Raw genomic sequence first — 21,509 nt, forward strand, 5'->3', positions numbered from 1 at the left:
TGGGGTTGCTCTGATGGGTGCCAGGAACTTGGGTATAGTGATGGTCATTGGTGGAGTTTTGTGGATCTGGAATGAGTGGCGGTGTATTTTGGGGAGTGTGGTAAGTGGTGGTTGGTGGGTATGAAATTGGTTCATGTTTTAGTGGAGTTGGTATTGTAGACATGTAATTTTTGACCCTCTCCAAGATTTTACATATTTTAGCATTAAATATTAATTTTAGGTCTAATAGAAATATTTTCACTATCTTTTAAACTTTTTGACTCTTTTGCTTTATTATATCACAAAAACGAAAATTTACAAAAATATTTTTCCTCATTCTAGCTAGTTGATATTTTGTCTAGTTAATTTTATTATTGAAAAAATACAAAAAATAGTTTTGGCATTTTATTTTTCAAAAAAAAAGATAAGAATATATTTATTTAGTTTAATTTTAAAATTGTATGTTTTAGTATATATTGAGTAGTATTAAAATTTCATTAATATAGTAACTATATGTCTACTCTAAATATTTTATTATCTTAAATATACTAGTATCTTTATAAAACTATTTTTAATTCATCTTCAAAACCAAAAGAAGAAAAGAAAAAGCAAAAAAAGGTGAAAGGCAAAAATAAGAAAGAAAAGCGGCCCTCATTTTCCCCTCTTTCCCCCAAATTCATGTGCTCACCTAACATATTGATTCCTTTTGATCCTTTTATTAATTTTGGCATCTTCCTTTGGAGGGGACCACACATTTTTAATATTGGTTTTCTTATTCTCCAAGCCCCCATTCATTGGTCGAAAATTTTATATAGCAAAGACACTCACACACAAAGAGGGCTAGGGGGAAAATGGAATAGAGAGAGAGGAGACGGACAGAAAAAATAGAGAGCTTCAGATATTAAAAAAAAAGAACGAAAAAAGAGAGGAGGAAACCGGGGGAGAAGAAACAGATCGACAAAGGAAAAACGAAAAATAGAGGCGACCATCTTCTTCACGTTTCCTCTAAAATCCTCCTCCATTTTTCTTCCATAGAACACATGAAAAACACACAAATGGACGAGGGGGTCCTGGACAGAAAACAGAGTCAAAATAGAAAGGGGAACATGTAAAACAGGGTCACGAAACAAAGGCATCGGAGTGAGGGGATTTAGAAAAATAAAAGAGTGACGAGGAAACGGCCAGTAGCGCCTCAACCTCGACCAATCAGCTGCAAATTGCCATAGAAAAACACCATCCAAACTCCTTGAAAACCCAGCTGAAATGTAGCTTCAAGAACTGCCACCAAACACTATAAAACAGATCTTTGAACCATTGTCATCATCCTCTAAAGTAGCTGTAAAAACGCAGAAACCGTCCTTCAAAAAGACCTCCATTAGCGCCACCTCCAAAACGGCTTCTAACACTACTCCAAAATAGTCGCGACGCTAGCCTTGAATTGCAGCAAAGCTAGCCACTTCTCTAAAAGTTTCGGCCGAGTTTTGAGGTTGCTGACGAGGTTCCGTTCGAGGTCCGCCTTTGGGTTCGTCGTTGACTTTCAAAATCTACAAAATCACGTTCTTGCATTGAAGGTCTGTTTTTCTGATTTTGCTTTGTTACAGTATTTGTTTTGAAATACATGATCCTTTGTGTTTTGAATTATGAATTCCAGTTTGAATGAAGTTGTTTACTCTTTGAGAAATAACACTGAATAATCTTCTTGTTAACATGACGTCAAAGGCCATCCTTATCCTTTATTTTCGGTATCTTATTTATTTGCTTCACTTGTATGTGGAAAGCATTTGCTATATGTGCTTTTATTTTAGCTTACATTATTTCCATGATGGCTTTTATTTTTATAAGGCATTTTAGTGCTCATTTGTTAATCATTCTTCTGATTGACGGGGATTTGGGGGTAGGGTAGTATTTAGACCAAAGGTTGATACTAGGTGCATATGACAATTTGGCTAGCCAAGATATTAAAATTTGGGCATGTACTATTAAATACTACTTGACCAAATATTAATAATGCTATAAACTAGTCCACTTTCATAATAGTTAAAATCATACATTTGTCCACGATAAACTCCATAATTGTGGACTCTTATGCAATCGTCTTGAACTCAAAAAAATTAGCTTATGAAAATATCGTAGTTGCTTTTGGCACGATTAATAATAATTATCGTGGCTATGGGTACGGTTCCCGTGGCATGGTCGCGATACGTAAAACTCAATCCGGGTGTGCATTTCATGTGACCCGGCTCCAATTTCCAACAAGGTGACATGATTTTTTGACGCGCCAAAAGAAAAGAGTATACGTACGCGTAACTCAATTCTTTAATTACAAACAAATCAAGTGATTAAAAGCGGTAAAAGGTAAATGCACATAGGTTTTAAAATAAGTAATTAGGCAATTTTAGCCAAGTATAAATCACTAAGCGACCGTGCTAGAACCACGGAACTCGGGAATGCCTAACACCTTCTCTCGGGTTAACAAAATTCCTTACCCGGATTTCTGTGTTCGCAGACCATAAATAAGAGTCAACTTCCTCGATTCGGGATTTTCAATCGGTGACTTGGGACACCATAAATTATTTCAAGTGGCGACTCTGAATAATATAAATAATCCCATTTCGATTCACTTAAATTGGAAAAGCCTCCCTATATTACCCTCTCTCGGGTGGTAAAAAGGAGGTGTGACAGCTCTAGCGACTCTGCTGGGGATCCAAACCCAGAACTTTTGTTCAGGGTTTAAGAATTAGAGCTTAGAATAATTGTTATATTTGGCTTGTTTTATCTGATTTTTACATGTTGAGCCTAATGTGCTAAATGCCGCTTTTACCGTTTTGATATTATTTGGACAGTATATAAATTACTACGAACCCTCCTCTCTCTGAGTCTTCTAAATCATCTAGGAAGTGTGCACTTCGCGTGACTTCTTTTCTATTAGAGTCTTATCCCAATTTTAGAATGAGGTTCGGACAAGTTGCAAAGCCAGTGAAGCTTCTGTATTCCCGGTACGCTGTCCCCCTCGGCTCGAGTTGTCCGCGCTGTCCACTCGGGTAAGCCAGGTCTAGAACAATAAACCTATGTTTTAAACATAGTATAACAAAGCATCATGCCGGATCCCTAGTAGGAACGTTTGTGTGCATCATGTGCATCTAACTTTGGGGACTCAACACAAGGGTTGAGCCCGTCTAGGACAGGTGTACCTAAATTAAAAAGTCCATCCTGATGCATCTTACATGCTACTTGCGCATTTGTTTGTTTCGGCTTGCATGTTGACCGGTTTCTAGAATAGGGAAAGAAAATCAAAAAAGGAAAAAAAGAGAGAAAAATGAGAAAATCAAAAATCAAAGAAGAAAACAAGAGTGAGAGTTAGGTATTTAGAAAATTCTGAAACTCTGCCGAAATTCTGAAAAAGAAAAGTCATTTCAAAATGAGCCAAAATTTCAAGTGCTATGTTTCCCCTGTTCCGTCAAAACTGGGTGAACTACGCGAGTCTGATTCTCACCGGATGTGAGATACGTAGGCAAACCTCATCGGTTCCGGCCAACAATTTTTTTCAAAAATCCAAAAATATTTTCCATTACTTCCTTCTTTAGAAAAGTCTTTATTTTAGACCCCAATTTTAAAAAACAAAATCCAAATATATTTTACTTTACTTCCTTCTTTAGAAAAGTCCTTATTTTAGATCCCAATTTTCAAAAATCCAAAAATATTTTCCTTTACTTCCTTCTTTAGAAAAGCCTTTCTTCGAGCCCACAATTTTTAGAAAAAATCCAAAAATATTTTAATTTTTCTTTAGAAGTTCACCTTTCGAAATTTGAAAAGAAAAAGTCAAGATTCAAAAATAATTTGTTTTCTCTTTAGAAGTCTTTCCTTCGTAAATCCCAAAATAAAAGTCCAAGAAAATCCAAAAATATTTACTTTCTTCTTTAGAAGTTTTTCTTTCGAAATTTTCAAAAAAAAAAAGAAAAAAGATAAAGAAGTTAAAATTCAGAAAAAAAATTATATTTTTTCTCTTCTTTAGACGTCTTTCTTTTCAAAAATTCTTTTTTTTAAAAAAAAATAAAACAAACAAATCTAAATCCAAAAATATTTTCTTTCTTCTTTATAAGTTATTCTTTCGGAAATTAAAAAAAAATCAAAATAAAAAATAAAAAATAAAAAAAGAGTTAGTTTATTTACTTTATTCCCAATCTTCCCGAACTACGCAAGATCTGATTCATGTTCCCACATGATACGTAGGCAACCCACATCAGGTTCGATCACCATTAAAAAGAAATGAAAAAAAATGAAGAAATAAAAAAATATTGATAATAATAAGGACTGACTGAGTCCATTCTAACATGTTTTGTTTTGAATTGTAAAGAAAGTTGAGGTGGTCGGTTTGTGGTAATCTGGAAACACAAGATCTAAGGAAAAATGATAACTGACGTCGAAGCTGTTACAAGTGCTCAAGAGACTCAGGGTTAGAGGGTTCAACAAGAGTCTACTGTGTTTGAGAAAAATAGAATACTGAAACAGCAAATGACCGAAATGTGTCAAGCATGGGCCAGTGGTCGAGGAAAGCCTTGTCATGAGTCACAATTTGCTACACAGCAAGAGCAGTACCACTCTCCTGAGTATCACTCGTACTCGTTTGATCTTCCTGCAAAGATTGAGAAGCCTGCCCGAAAGATGGTACAGGAAGAAATGACCAAAGAGTGAAAAGCTTAGAACAACGGTTGAAAAACATGCAAGGGTTGGCAGGTCAAAAGAGTGTTGCCTTCAAAGATCTATGTATGTTCCCCGATGTCCACTTGCCGCCTGGTTTCAAGACTCCCAAATTTTAAAAGTATGATGGATATGGAGATCCATAGCCCACCTGAAAAGGTATTGCAATCAACTAAGAGGTGTGGAAGAAATAAAGAATTGTTGATGGCTTATTTTGGGGAAAGCTTTATGGGAGTAGCCTCCGAATGGTTTATGGATCAAGACATGTCTCGCTGGTATGTCTAGGATGACATAGCACAAGCCTTTGTCAAACAGTTCCAATACAACATTGACATTTCCCCAGACCACTCAACACAGGGGTTGGGTCTGTCTAGGACAGGTGAACCCGAAATAAAAAGACCATCCTGATGCATCCTACTTGCTACCTGTGCATTCATTTGCCTCGGATTTGCTTGTTGACCAGCTTTATTGAAAATATTTTTGAGAGCCGAGGAATAAAATGGGTTATTTTTAGAAAATTCCCAAAAAATAGTTTTAAATCTTGAAATAAAAAGTGTTTAATAAATAAAAATTGAAAATGATTTTTTTTAGTGTATATTTTCAAAATGAGTCTTGACTTTATTAAAATTAAATTTCAGATACAAAATGAGCACCACACAAAATCCCCCATTCACGAATACAGACGAGTTTCTATTTCAGCTTCAAATGTGGTGGTATGAATTAGGCGAAGATGGTCAAAAATGGGTCGTCAAGCATTTGGAAAATCTCACGGATATTATGAAACTTAAACCCCGTGATGATCTGATTGCGGCGTTAGTAACTTTTTGGGACCCTGTTCACAATGTTTTTCGTTTCTCTGATTTTGAGCTTACTCCTACATTAGAGGAGATAGCTAGATATGCTGGTTTTGACGAAAGTCTAAGAAATCAAAACCTAATATTTACAAAGGCTCCCTCGGTACATCAATTCTTCGGTCTTCTGAACATTAGTAATCAAATCAGGAAAAGCAATGTCATCAACGGATGTTGTTCTTTCAACTTCTTGTATTCAAGGTTCAGAAAGCCAGATGGATTTGAAATTCATGAGAAAGGCCTTACTAACAAGCAAAACAAAGACACCTGGCAGATTCATCGTAGCTTCGCCTTCATGGTGGCTTTTCTAGGAATCATGGTCTTCCCAAACAAAGAGCGAATAATTGATATTCGCACGGCAAAAGTTGTACAAGTCCTCATCACCAAGGAAAATCAGGAGCAAAAGTCTTCGAAGGATGCAAAATTTTGTTGCAAATGTGGGTGATTGAACATCTCCAACATCAACCCAAGATCATACAGTATGGGCCAAGCAATAATAATTTCATCGAGAGTTATGAGGAAAGAATAAAAGATTATAAGTCCCTAGAAGGGATAGAAGCATGGGTATCTCATCTAAGGGCTTTAATGGAAAATCAAATTGAGTGGACTTTGGGATGGCTCCCGATGAGGGAAGTGATACACATGTCAACCTCAAGTAGTTATTTGCTACTATTGGGATTGAGAAGCATCCAGCCATATGCGCCACTAAGAGTTCTAAGACAACTAGGGAGATACCAAGTAGTTCTTGATGATGAAGATTTGAGTATGCAAGTAATCGAATTACACCCGGAAGCCACTATTCCCGAGGCTCTAATTCAGCAGATATGGAATGGATGTTGATACTTGAAAAGTGATACTCAAGTCCCAGACACTACAAGGGGTAAGATAAATCCTGGATATGCAAGGTGGTTTGAGAAACGGTCTCGCGTGGATGATGTACCAGAACCCGAGCTAAGAAGGACAACAAAAAGACCCCATGTTCAAAACTTTAATGATAAAATCCAAGAGCGGTTGATTTGGGGAGAAAAGGAAAAAAGGGTACAAAGCAACTATCCATGCCCTAAAGGAAAATCTGAGGAGCCTCAGTCTGGAGAAAGATTTGCAAGCACAAGAAGCCGAAGGCGAGAAGAAGAGTTTAGCTTGTGAGAATAAAAATCTTCACGCTCGATTTCAAAAAATGAAAAGAGCTTCTGAAACACCAATGAGGAGTTGGAAGGATCAAAAAACCATCGCCAATCTTTTTGAAAGAATGCAAGATTATGATTCCATTCTTGCAGAAAACGAAAGGGCGTTGAGCAAAGCTAAAGAAAGAATCCAACAATTAAACGAAGAAGCCAGGTCTAATAAGGAACGCCAAGTAAGGCAATCCGAAGAAGACAGGGCACAATTCAAAAAGGAAAAACACCATTGGATACGTTTAGAAGACCAACTTCGTGCACAACTAGAAGAGGCAAGAAGATACAACAGAGAACATCAACAAGCGGACATCGACAGAGAAAGAGCGCATGCAAGATTAGAGCAGGCCAGACTCCGAGCTCTAGTCAGCTCTAGATCGTGAAGACCGTGTCATAGATATAGCCACCACTCGCCAGCAGCAATTGCAGAACCAAGACCAACGTCTCCAAGATTTCAGGGCACAAATCCACGACCTGCCGGTCTACACCTCTCAAAGTTATGTAAACTGCCAAGGAATGGATTATGAAAGGTTTACAGAGCATGCACCCATTTTTGCCCGTCATCTAGCAATGGAGTTGGAAAGGATGTATCGTACGCTGGGAGGTCATCCAGGTCAAGCCCCACATTGAGCAGATAATCCAATGATTGACAACAAAAGTGGAAAGTGGGGCATGTTGTGAGATGTTAAGATTTGTATCATTTATTTGATTTGAGTATGTGTGTTTCAAACCATTTTCTTATAAAGGTTTTCAAATGTAATGTCTGTTCCATCTTTGTATAATAAATAAAAGTGTTTGCCTTACGTCCGAACTACGCAAGGTCTGATTCATGCGGGGGCATGATACGTAGGCAATCTCTATAAGATTCGACCACCACAATAGTATATATATATAAGAAAATAAAATAAAATAAGAGTAAAACAACAATAAAAGACCAAGAAAAGCTGGGATGACACAAGCAGCCAAGCAAATGCATAATAGAAATGGGTTATTTGTCTAGGAGCATTGGATCTCAACGTGTAATTATATATGTGTTAAACTCTCAAAACTAACAAGTTTGTTCATTTCCAGAATTCAAGCAGTTAGTTTCTCTAAAGAGTATACTGGCATATTATCATTATCACACGAGATCAAAAGGACTAATACCCGAAAGTATGTCTATCCCAGATGTTGACACAGGTATTGAGCTAGAGGAGATGGATGTCGGGAAAATGAAAGAAGAGATGTTTAAACTCAAGCAGCAAATGGCTGAAATGTACCAGGCCTGGTCTATAGGGCAGTCACCCCCATCTTACCCAACTAACCCTGGTCCATCAATGGCCCAAACTCAGGATAATCTTACCACTGAATTATCCCCAAATTTCCCCATCTACCAACACTACCGAGGCACCACCTCTCAGACACCGCAGTCTCCCCCTCCTAAACCAGTTCCATACTTTCCTCCACCAGTGACTCCTGTTTTCGTAGCACCTCCCCCGGCTACATTCCACAAATCTCTTAGTGAGCCCATATTCCAGGCCCAGGACAATCAATATTACCCCCGGAGCCCACCTTCAAGGCCTCCGAAATCCATTCAACTACTCCTCGTTTTGACCTCCCAACCGAAATTGCCAATTCAGTCAAAAATGCTGAACAAGAAGAGATGTTCAGAAAGGTCAAAAGCCTAGAACAATCATTACGAGACATGCGAGGGTTAGGAGGACAGGTTAGTGTGACCTACAAAGATGTATGCTTATTCCCAAATGTGCAATTGCCAGTTGGCTTCAAGTTGCCCAAATTTGACCTATACAATGGGCACGGCGACCCAGTAGCCCACTTAAGGGGTTTCTGCAGCAAGATGCGAGGAGCTGGGGGAAAGGACGAATTATTGATGGCTTACTTCAGTCAAAGTTTAAGCGGATCAGCTTTGGAGTGGTATACACGCCAGGACCATGGGAGATGGTACACCTGGGATGACCTAGCATAGGCATTTGCATACCATTTCCAATACAATCTGGAAATCATCCCAGATCGACTATCTTTGACAAAATTTGAGAAAACACACAATGAAAGTTTCAGAGAGTATGGCTTCCGGTGGAGAGAACAGGCAGCAAGAGTGGATCCTCCTATGAAGGAGAGTGAAATGGTAGACTACTTCCTTCAAGCCTTGGAACCAACTTACTATGCCCATTTGGTTTCAGCGGTAGGTAAATCATTCAACGAAGTAGTAAAAATGGGAGGTATGGTGGAAGAAGGCCTCAAGACAAATAAAATCATGAGCTATTCGGCCATCAAAGCGACTACTCAAGCTATTCAAGGCGGGTAGGAGGAATTGGAAGAAAGAAAAGGGAAGAAGAAGCGGTAGTTGATTCAGGAACTTGGTCGGGATCCAGAGGTTCACCTCCTTACTATAATCAACATCGACCTCACCAGTCAACACACCACCACAATTCATCTCAACACTACTATCACCCTTCGGAACCTCATTTTTCCGTCAACCATGCACAAGCATACAATCATCTACCTGCACACGCTAACTGGCGTGCTCCTGTCATACCAGGTACTTACCCACGAGCCTATCCCGGACCAGGTTTCAGGCCTAGGCCAGCATTCAGGGGAGAAAGGGAACAGAAAAAGAAAACCTACACTCCATTGGAAGAGTCCTACACTAGTCTGTTCCACAGGTTGAGACAGCTGGACATGCTAAGACCAATACAATCCAAGCTACCCAATCCTCCTCCAAAGAATCTGGACTACACCATTAGCTGTGAGTATTGTTCCGGTACACCAGACCATGATACGGAAAAATGCTGGCATTTAAAAAATGCAATACAAGAGCTGATTGATACTAATAAAATCGAGGTTCAAACCCCCGAAGCTCCCAATATCAATAGAAATCCAATGCCAGCCTATCAGGAGGCTAATATGATAGAAATAGTACAAGTTGATGGGGAGACAAAGAAGCCGTCACAAACCGTCATGATGATCAGGTCTCATGAAGCCAAGCAGGATAAGCAGTTAACAGAGGAGAAGTCGGTATCTAAGCAGAACAGAAATGGTGATGAACCATCTATGGTAGTCGAGAAGGGATCTTCTAGCAAAGTTGCCACAAAGCAAGAAAGGCCGAAAGTGATAGTACCAGGGGTTGCCAGCAAACCCATTGTAGTCGTGGAAGGAGCCCGTATAGATCGGGTTATTATTAAACCTGTAACCCAGCTACCAGTGATCAACAACAAGGCCATTCCATGGAACTATGAACGGGTGACTGTAATGTACAAGGGAAAAGAAGTCAAGGAAGAAGTCCGTGAGGTGCAAGGCTTGACTCGTTCCGGAAGATGTTTTACTCCCGAAGAGTTAAGAAAAACTAAAAATAATCCAACACCAATAAAGAGAGCTGTAACGGAAGAAGAAGCAGAAAAGTTTTTAAGAAAAATGAAGCTCCATGATTATTCTGTTGTGGATCAACTGAAGAAGACGCCCGCTCAAATTTCATTATTGTCATTACTGATCCATTCAGAGGAGCACCGTCTGGCTTTGATGAAAATGCTGAATGAGGCTCACGTTCCCGATAAAATCTCTGTAAATCATTTGGGAAGAATAGCCAACAGAATCTTTGAGGCAAACAGAATTACATTTTCTGATGATGAATTGCCTGTGGAAGGTACCGAGCACAACAGAGCTCTTTACCTCACCGTGAAATGTGAAAACTCCGTAGTAACCCGGGTATTGGTTGACAATGGGTCAAGTGCAAACATCTGCCCTCTCTCCACTTTAAGCAAATTAAAAATCAAAGAAGAGAGGATCCAGAAAAATAGTATTTGCGTACGGGGGTTTGACGGTGGAAGCAGAAATTCATCTGGCGACATAGTGTTGGAACTGACAATAGGGCCAGTTGAATTCACGATGGAGTTTCAAGTACTGGACATAACTGTTTCTTATAATTTGTTGTTGGGTCGACCATGGATCCATGCTGCTAAAGCAGTCCCGTCAACACTACATCAGGAGGTCAAGTTTGAATGGGATCATCAAGAAATAGTTGTGCATGGGGAAAAAAGTTTAAATGCTCACAGCAGTGCCATTGTACCGGTCGAGGGAATAGAAAATGACCAGGGACCATGGGTATACCAAGTGTCCGATATAGTGTCGGTAGAGAAAATTCCAGAGGGGAAGTACATTCCAAATCCAAAGATAACCTCTGCATCAGTCATGATAGCCTATGAAATGTTAAAAAATGGTTTTATACCCGGCAAAGGTCTGGGCTCATCTTTGCAAGGAATTATACAACCAGTATCTCTCCCCGAGAACTGGGAACATTTGGTTTGGGATTCATACCCACTGTCACCGACGTGAGAAATGCCAGAAAGCTGAAACAAAAGGCATGGGTTCTTCCAAAACCAGTCCCACATCTATCAAATTCTTTTGTCAAGACCGATGCTAAAAATCGCCCGATAACAACAATTCCTAAATCCCTGGTCAATCCTGAGGAGGAATTAATTGAAAGATTCGAGAAATTGTTTAACGATGTGAATATGGTGGAAAGCGGGGAAGGTTGTAGCAACGCAGAAGTTCAATTCGTTGGGCCAGAAACAAAGCTTAATAATTGGAAAGCCACTCCTCTCCCCATTCGAAAGAAGTCTTGGTAGTTTATTTTTGATTTTCCTTCAGTTTGTTTGGGTTACCTCAGGGTTGTAACCCCAATGTCTATCTTACAGTTTGTTTGAAGTGTGCAAACCTTGTTATCTTTCATCATCCAATAAAAAGCAGTTTCCTTTTTATTATCATTCCTGATAGTTTTCTTTTCTTTTTCTTCTTTCCTGTACAGTTCTTTTTACGCTGGCTCTAGTGATATGGCATGCATGAGGAATCCTCAGCCCAGTCTTAAAAATCAATCTGGTTCCGAAATAATAATTCAAGAAATATATTGTAATTATGAATCAGAATATGATGAGGATGAGGCTTTCAAAGAGATTAGTAAAGAGTTAATTCATTTTGAAGAAAAAACCAAACCTAACTTGGGTGATACCGAAGACATCAATTTAGGGGACACAGATAATATCCAAGAAACTAAAATAAGTGTCCACCTTGAACCAGGGATCCGAGAAGAGTTAATTAAAGCACTCATAGAATTCAAAGATGTTTTTGCATGGTCATATGACGACATGCCGGGCTTGAGCACTGATTTAGTGGTTCACAAATTGCCCACCGATCCAATGGTGCCTCCTGTCAAGCAGAGGCTGAGTAAATTCAAGCCTGATATGAGTGTGAGAATTAAGGAAGAAATCACCAAACAATTGGAAGCAAAGGTCATTCGAGTCACTCGATATCCTGTTTGGTTAGCTAATATCGTTCCCGTACCAAAGAAAGATGGCAAAATTAGAGTATGCGTCGACTACCGCAATCTCAACAAAGCAAGCCCGAAGGATAATTTCCCATTACCCAATATCCATATTTTGATCGATAATTGTGCCAAGCATGATATAGGATCTTTCGTGGATTGTTATGCCGGGTATCATCAAATTCTAATGGATGAAGAAGATGCAGAAAAGACGGCATTCATCACACCATGGGGAACTTATTGCTACCGGGTAATGCCATTCGGTTTGAAGAACGCCGGAGCAACCTACATGAGAGCAATGACCATAGTGTTTCATGATATGATACACAAGGAGATTGAGGTATACATGGACAATGTGATCATAAAATCAAAGCATCAGGCCAACCACGTTGGGGATTTGAGGAAATTCTTCTTAAGACTTCGCAGGTACAACCTCAAGCTTAACCCTGCCAAATGCGCATTTGGAGTTCCATCTGGAAAGTTGCTGGGATTCATAGTCAGTCGGCAAGGCATCGAGCTAGACCCATCAAAAATCAAAGCCATCCAAGAATTGCCACCTCCAAGGAACAAAACTGAAGTAATGAGTTTGTTAGGGAGGTTGAATTACATCAACAGGTTTATTGCTCAGCTCACGACAACCTGTGAGCCTATTTTCAAATTGTTGAAAAAGGATGCTGTGGTCAAATGGACCGATGAGTGTCAAGAAGCGTTTGATAAGATAAAAGGATACTTCTCGAACCCACCCGTGCTGGTCCCGCCAGAGCCAGGAAGACCTCTAATTCTTTACTTGACGGTCTTGGAAAATTCATTTGGTTGTGTATTGGGGCAACATGACCTCACCGGCAGAAAAGAACATGCCATCTACTACCTTAGCAAGAAATTCACAGCTTATGAGGTTAAGTATACTCATCTGGAAAAGACATGTTGCGCCCTAACGTGGGTAGCTCAGAAGTTGAAACACTATTTGTCGTCCTACACTACTTACCTCATTTCGCGTTTGGATCCGTTGAAATATATTTTTCAAAAGCCTATGCCAACGGGAAGACTTGCAAAGTGGCAGATATTGCTCACAGAATTTGACATCATCTATGTGACTCGGACTGCAATGAAAGCCCAAGCACTGGCCGATCATTTAGCCGAAAACCCGGTCGATGAGGAATACGAGCCATTGAAAACCTATTTTCCTGATGAAGAAATAATGCATATCGATGAGATCGAGCAAATTGAAAAACCTGGTAGGAAACTTTTCTTTGATGGGGCCGCTAACATGAAAGGAGTCAGGATAGGAGCTGTAATCATTTCTGAAACAGGGCATCACTATCCTGTTACGGCTCAACTACGATTTTATTGCACCAATAATATGGCTGAATATGAAGCTTGTATTTTGGGGTTAAGGCTAGCCGCAGACATGGGTATCTAAGAAATCTTAGTCATGGGAGATTCGGATCTTCTGGTACATCAAATTCAAGGAGAATGGGAAACCCGAGACTTGAATCTCATACCATACCGACAATGTCTACATGATCTTTGTCAGCATTTTCAATCAGTGGAGTTCCGCCATATTCCAAGGATCCATAATGAGGTTGCCGATGCATTGGCTACCCTGGCATCAATGTTGCACCATCCAGACAAAGCTTATGTAGATCCACTACATATTCAAGTCCACGATTAGCACGCTTATTGCAATATGGTTGAAGAGGAATTTGACGGTGAACCGTGGTTCTACGACATCAAGGAGTATATCAGGATGGGGATATATCTAGCACAAGCCACAGGGGATCAAAAGAGAACCATTAGGCGATTGGCAAATGGATTCTTCTTAAGCGGAGAAGTTTTGTATAAAAGAACACCAGACCTTGGATTATTAAGATACATAGATGCCAGACAAGCTACAGCTGTTATGTCTGAAGTACATTCGGGAGTTTGTGGACCCCACATGAGCGGATATGTGTTGGCAAAGAAAATCCTCCGAGTTGGTTATTATTGGCTTACCATGGAGCGAGATTGTATCAGTTTTGTGCGCAAGTGTCATCAATGCCAGATACACGGAGATTTGATTCATTCTCCACCATCCGAGTTGCACACAATGTCGGCACCATTTCCCTTCGTTGCCTGGGGCATGGATGTGATTGGACCAATTGAGCCGGCAACATCCAATGGGCACAGGTTCATTCTGGTAGCCATTGATTATTTTACCAAATGGGTTGAGGCCAAAACATTCAAATTAGTGACCAAGAAAGCTGTGGTCGATTTTGTCCACTCAAATATCACATGTCGATTCGGAATCCCAAAGGTGATCATCACAGATAACGGTGCTAATCTTAACAGTAACTTGATGAGGGAAGTATGTCAACAGTTTAATATTATACATCGCAACTCTACCCCATATCGACCCAAGGCAAATGGAGCAGTCGAGGCAGCCAACAAAAACATAAAGAAGATACTTCGGAAAATGATAGAAAGTTCAAGGCAATGGCACGAAAAATTACCATTTGCGTTGTTGGGATATCGCACTACTGTTCGCACTTCAGTAGGAGCAACTCCTTATTTGTTGGTATATGGCACTGAGGCAGTAATTCCTGCAGAAGTTGAAATTCCTTCCCTTCGGATCATCGCCGAAGCTAAGATTGATGATGATGAATGGGTCAAAACCCGTCTGGAACAGTTAAACTTGATTGATGAAAAACGATTGACCGTAGTATGTCATGGTCAATTGTATCAAAGAAGAATAGCAAGATCATACAACAAAAAGGTGTGTCACCGGAAGTTTGAAGTGGGTCAACATGTGCTGAAACGTATTCTTCCACATCAGGTTGAGGCAAAAGGCAAATTTGCCCCGAATTGGCAAGGACCATTCATTGTGACCAGAGTATTATCGAATGGTGCACTATGTTTAACATATATCGAAGGAAAATGCATAGACATGGCTATCAATTCTGATGCGGTAAAGAGATATTATGCATAATTCTTTAAATGTTTGTATTCGGCATTATTTCAAAGATTGGAATGACAAAGGCAATTTATTCTGTTATCCAAACACTATACCCTTTGCTTCCCCTTTGAGCCACATTGGATTCTTTCCTACCCTCTCTTGGAATCAATGGAAATCAAATATGAAAAAATATAATTTATATAAAAAAAAATCACTATTATTGTAGTGAACTACGTTTGACCTGATTCCTCAAAGAAGGATACGTAGGCGCCTCATGGCTCGGTCATAAGGTGCACGATATGCATAATGTGCACAAAAAGAAACATCAAGAGACCCCAATCAAGAAACTGGGGCAGGAATTGTATTAGAGATAAGAAAAAGATTCCAAGAGTTGTAATTTTAAACCCATATCAAAACTGTTTAAATTTTGATACCTTTCCATTCCAACCCCATACCAAAAGGACCTTTCGACCAATCTTAGAAAAATGCCGAGTCGAGCAAATGATGATGGTTCCTAACACTCTGGTCCAAACAAGAAAAGAAAGTAAAAATGAGAGAGTCTTATAGGTGAAAACCCACACGGGCACCATGAGATGACGAAAGTTGAGAGAAAGTAAAATGAGAGAGTCTTATAGGTGAAAACCCACACGGGCACCATGAGACGATGAAAGTTGAGAGAAAATAAAATGAGAGAGTCTTATTGGTGAAAACCTTCGTGGGCACCATAAGGTGAAAAGGGATGAAGAAATAAACAAATGAGGAAGGTTTGTCGGTGAAAACTCTTTTAGATACAGCAACCCAAATAAGGTTTAAAGAAAATTGGGTTATGGAAATTTTGGGAAAAACAAAATGAAACAATTGAAAGGAGATTGATTAAAAGACTGGGTCGATTAATCCAAAATGCATACCATGATCATTGGTGCCAGTGACTCCAATCAGATAAGTCCTTTATCTTTTCTCCAACAGTCATCCAAATTTGGATTTTTCTTTTCATTCTAGATTTTCGAAATCGTCATGTTTTTGTCACTAATAATCTTACTTCTAAAGATTTTTGAGATAAGTTTTATTCCAAACAAATAAGAAGGAATGTCAAGGTATACTACCAAAATTCAGGGTTGCATAGGACAGAAATACGGCCATGATGGGCAGGAGGTAATAGGATAAAAAATAAGATATGGGTGGAAGAAAAGTGGAATCAAAAGTGGATCAGCAATGTCAGGAGAGACATATGATTACGGTTAAAAGGGTTTGAAGGAAAACATACAGCTGGGGATCCTATAATCAAGGATCAATTGCAAGGACAAAATAGTCTTTTCAACCATTCCAAGGCAATAAAACAAGACGAAGAGAAGCCCCACTGTCGGCAAGAATGCCCCAGTTAACCACCCTGCCTCAAATTAACAAAATTTTCTTTGATTTGAAAGGGGCAAAAACAACATTTGTGCCAGGAAACACCCAACAAAGAAAGGAAGCAATCAGGCGTCCACCTGGAGAACAAGGACAAAGAAAGAAGCAATCAGGCGTCCACCTGGAGAATGAGGATGAAGAATTGAAGAAGAAATCAAGCGTCCACCTGGAGAATGAGGATGAAAAAAATTAAAGAAGAAGGCAGGCGTCCACCTGGAGAATGAGGATGAAAAATTAAAAAAGAAATCAGGCGTCCACCTGGAGAATGAGGATGAAGAAATTTAAGAAGAAGTCAGGCGTCCACCTGGAGAATGAGGATGACAAAATTAAGAAGAAATCGGGCGTCCACCTGGAGAATGAGGATGAAGAATTGAAGAAGAAATCAGGCGTACACATGGAGAATGAGGATGAAGAATTTAAGAAGTCAGGCGTCCACCTGGAGAATGAGGATGAAAAAATTAAAGAAGAAATCAGGCGTCCACCTGGAGAATGAGGATGAAAAATTGAAGAAGAAATCAGGCGTCCACCTAGAGAATGAGGATGAAGAATTGAAGAAGAAATCAGGCGTCCACCTGGAGAATGAGGATGAAGAATCAAAAAGGAAAAGTCAGGCGTCCACCTGGAGAATGAGGATGAAGAATTTAAGAAGAAATCAGGCGTCCACCTGGAGAATGAGGATGAAGAAATTTAAGAAGAAGTCAGGCGTCCACCTGGAGAATGAGGATGAAAAAATTAAGAAGAAATCAGGCGTCCACCTGGAGAATGAGGATGAAGAATTGAAGAAGAAATCAGGCGTCCACCTGGAGAATGAGGATGAAGAATTTAAGAAGTCAGGCGTCCACCTGGAGAATGAGGATGAAGAATTGAAGAAGAAATCAGGCGTCCACCTGGAGAATGAGGATGAAAAATTGAAGAAGAAATCAGGCGTCCACCTGGAGAATGAGGATGAAGAATTGAAGAAGAAATCAGGCGTCCACCTGGAGAATGAGGATGAAGAATCAAAAAGGAAAAGTCAGGCGTCCACCTGTAGAATGAGGATGAAGAATCAAAAAGGAAAAGTCAGGCGTCCACTTGGAGAATGAGGATGAAGAATCAAAAAGGAAAAGTCAGGCGTCCACCTAGAGAATAAGGATGAAAAATTGAAGAAGAAATAAGGCGTCCACCTGGAGAATGAGGATGAAGAATTTAAGAAGTCAGGCGCCCACCTGGAGAATAAGGGAATACAATTGAAGCAACAGAAGTAAGGCGCCCACCTGGAGAACAAGGGAACATAATTGAAGTATTGAAATCAAAAGCCCGCTCATATGAGAAAGGAGCACACTTAGAGTCAATAAAGCAGTGGAGTCCAACAAAATCCCCAGCAGGAAAAACAAGAGTCCCAAACAGAGAAAGGAAATACGAGACACAATGAAAGGAAATGCAGAATAAGCAAAATGCCCAAGAGTCGTCAAGATATCAAGACAACAAGAAACGCAAGGGCATGATCTAGATAAGATTTTATAATTCATGAACCATAGTCTGATTTAGCTTTTTGTTTTACCTTTAAAGCAAGGTGTAATAAGGAGGTCAGCAAGCAGTAAAAGTAGCACGAAACAGCAGTAACTTCATAGTCCCACGGTAGTCCCAGCTACCCAAAACTTCCCGAACTACATTGACCTGATTCCTTTATAGCCAAGGATATATAGGAAACCTTTGAAGCAGAGGTTCGGTCAAATCTTTCAAAAAAATGCTTCCCACGGAGTATTTGAACGGACAAAAATCGCTCGTATCCGCTCACTTTATCTTTGCACGAAAACTCTTCGAGTTTCCGCACAAAGAGGGGCAGCTGTGAGCACGTGATTTTTGCCTCACGAAAACTACTCCAAAATAAATCAAAAATAAAATAAATTTCTTTTAGTGTGCAATTTTAGAATTTGTGTTGCGTTTATTAATTGTTTGTGTTTTGTCCGTATATGTTAACGTTGTTATAATTAAACAAAAATAAAAATATATGTTGCATGCATATCTAGGATTTAATTATGCATTTAAAAGATAATTGAAATAAAATCACAAAAATATGCATTTATTCGATTTTAAATATGTCACTGTGTGATTAGTGTTTTGTCTATGTGTTAAATAGTTGCTAAAAAAGTAATTAATATTTTTGTAAGGTTAATTTTTGTTTTTATAATTTTAATTAGGATTTTTATAATTAGGATTAAAATAAGGAAATATAAAATAAGTTTTAAAGCTGAAAAATCGGACCTAGACTGAAATCCAGGCCCAAACAAATTTACCCCCCCCCCAGCCCAATCCAAACAACCCAGGTCCGGTCCATCTCAGGAATAAATCAAAACGACGACGTTTGGTCACATTTCATCAAGGACCGTTGGATTAAATCAATCCAACGGCTGAGATCCCCTACCCTTACCCGGAACCCTCTACCCGAACCATTGCCCCGATTCAGCCCGACCCCAACGTTAAACCAAACGACATCGTTTGGCTAAGTAAACTGATCCTGACCGTGTATCATGCTTGATCTAACGGTCAAGATCAATCCACCCTTCCCCTATATAAACCCCAAATCCCTACCCCGACCCCCTAACTAAACACCCCCCTCCTCTCTACTGTTCATCATCCCCTCCGAAATCACACCCCTAACCCTAGCCGCCCTCATTCCCCACCGCCTGAAACCCGGCGGCAACAACGTCGCCGGTCACCACCTTAACACCCCGGAACCCCCTGACCATCCTCTATCCGAATCTGTTAGCCACTTGGCTCGAATCCTCCTGAAGGTTCTCGAATCTTCATTTGAAGATTCGAGCCAAACTCAGATCCAAACCAACCACCCCAAATTAACACCATGGCTTCCCCTAACTACCCTCGTTGTGGATCTGGAGTTGGTTTGGTTCGAATCACCTCAGAACTCTTCGAATCTTCTTTTGAAGGTTCGAATCAAATATGAACTCACTCAGATTCCTTCCAAACTAACACAAAATGACCCCTAGGCCTCCCTCACCCTTGTGTCATCTTTGGTTCCCTTCGAATCTGCCCAGAAGTGTTCGAATTTAAGATCCAAGAATCAGAAACCCTAAAAATTTCAATTTTTGGGTTCTGCCCCAAATTAAATAAAAGGTTGGGGTCTAATCGACCTTAGTCGAAGTATTTTCAGTTGAGAATACTTCGACTAAGGTCTGTTTGATTTCAAAAGTTCGAATCCAAGTTGCCCCTGTGTTCGTGTGAATTTGAAGAAGTAAAGGTATTTTCCCTATTTTTCTTTTGTTTCCTATGTGTATAATGTTGTTTGTTTCAGTAGCTGGTGTAATTTTTCATATTTTGTTTAGTTGGTTCTGTGATTCTGTCTCATACCCGTCTATTTGATCAGAATTATACTATTGTTTCTGTTGGTATGATTATTTACAATGTGTGTAATCGACTCGATTAAGTTCGTCGATTAGTTATATTATGAATTCTCGTTTATGATAATACTGATTGACACAATCTGTTTCTATTTTTATAGACTGTTTGTTGACAATTGTTGTAGATAATCAATTTAATTAATACTCGTCAATTAAATCACCCTTGTTTATATTTCAATGAGTCTGTCAAAATAAATGTTGTGTATATATTGTTTCCTGAACATTAAGTTTCAGGGCATTGTCAGTATATTAACAATGCTCCTGTGTTTGTTTGATTTTACTCCAATGTTGAAATTCAGTTTGAATTGTTATGCTGAATTCAGTATAATGTTATTGTGATGTTAAGTTTGAATTCAAGTTTACAAGGGTTGATTAGATACAACTGTGTTAGGAGGTTCATAGGATTGGTTATAGCTGTAAACCAGAAAGATAATTAAGTTTGAACAGGTTATAGAATCTGTTTTGTATTAGATTCTGATTTCTTTAAGGGCAGTAATAACAAAAGGCTTTCAGGGGTACTATTGGGAATGAAACAGTAGGGTAATGTGATAATAATAGTGTGTTGATAGTGGAGTGATAATGACTATTACTTAATGAGATAATAGGAAACAAAGGGTAATGGGGCTGCTGAAAATCATGATAAGATCACTTAATGGGATTTAAAGTAGAAAAAGCAGATTTTAATGGGACTTTCTGATTTTTAAAAGAAGAAAGGGGTCCAAGCAGCACTAAAAGGAAAGGGGCAGACCTGTATAAATACAGGAATTCAAATTTTAAGAAAAAAAATTCAAATTTTGAGAGAGAGATTTCAAAAGAAAGAAAACTGATATCTGCTTTTAGGAGAGAGATAAGATTTTAGACTGAGATTTTGAAGAGAAAAAAAAAACATACAGAGAGATTTCAAAAGAAAGAAAAACTGATATCTGCTTTTAAGAGAGAAAATCTGGACAAAAATTGAGAGAGGAAAATCACAAGCAGAAACAGAAATCTGAAAAGGAAGATAGAAAGAAAGGAAAACAGAAACAGTAAAACAGAATTCTACATCGGAAATTAGTATTGAAGCTGATTCTGTGTTTTGAAATTGAAAGCTTTTTCAGTCTGCTTTGTCCTAAGTCTCAAAATCAGAAATATTGTTTTTTTCATTGAATCTGTCCAGATTTATTTGATCCTATTGTTCAGTTAAAAATCTGAAATTTCTTAAAAATACTGTTACTGTGCACCTGGGTTCCTCGGGTCCTATTATTGCTCAAATCTGTGGAAATACTGGTATTCTGCTGATTTTGTTACTGCTGCTACTGCTGAAATCTACTTCTTCTACCTTCATTTCCAGGTACATATCTGTAAACTCATGTCATGCAAAGCTTTCAACATGATAAATAAATGAAGCTCGAATTGTAATTCTGTCTTTTATTCATTTAAGTTCGTTAGTTTAAATTTCAGCTTTGTTTCATGTTTGTTGACTAGTAGTGAGTTCGACACGATGCCTATAAGTTAATTGTCTTATTTTGAAATTCGTATAAAGTTTTTTGTAATAATGTTATCCATTTCGAAATCTCATTAGTATAGATATATTTGAATTGTCAAAATAGGGAATATGGCATAAAAATGGGCCATTAATTACATCCCGTAATATTTTTAGCTAAATGTAAAGTAGAATGGAAGTATCAGGAAAAATACATTATTAGTCTATTTTGTTAGTTAGTTAGTTGTTGTTTAAAGCTAGATGATGTTGGTTGCATTTTGCTATATTATAGC

The 21,509-nt window shown here is 38.9% G+C and overlaps 1 long non-coding RNA gene across 1 annotated transcript; it reads left to right on the forward strand.

Annotated features, from left to right (window-relative positions):
• Positions 1-783: 783 nt before the first annotated feature.
• LOC142181609 (uncharacterized) lies at positions 784-21,459 on the forward strand. The gene is made up of 2 exons (XR_012710314.1): positions 784-1,550; positions 21,085-21,459. It is a non-coding gene; the product is annotated as an uncharacterized LOC142181609 (long non-coding RNA).
• The last annotated feature ends 50 nt before the right edge of the window (positions 21,460-21,509 follow it).

Source organism: Nicotiana tabacum, chromosome 6 (genome assembly GCF_000715075.1).
Source record: "Nicotiana tabacum cultivar K326 chromosome 6, ASM71507v2, whole genome shotgun sequence".
NCBI lineage: Eukaryota > Viridiplantae > Streptophyta > Magnoliopsida > Solanales > Solanaceae > Nicotiana > Nicotiana tabacum.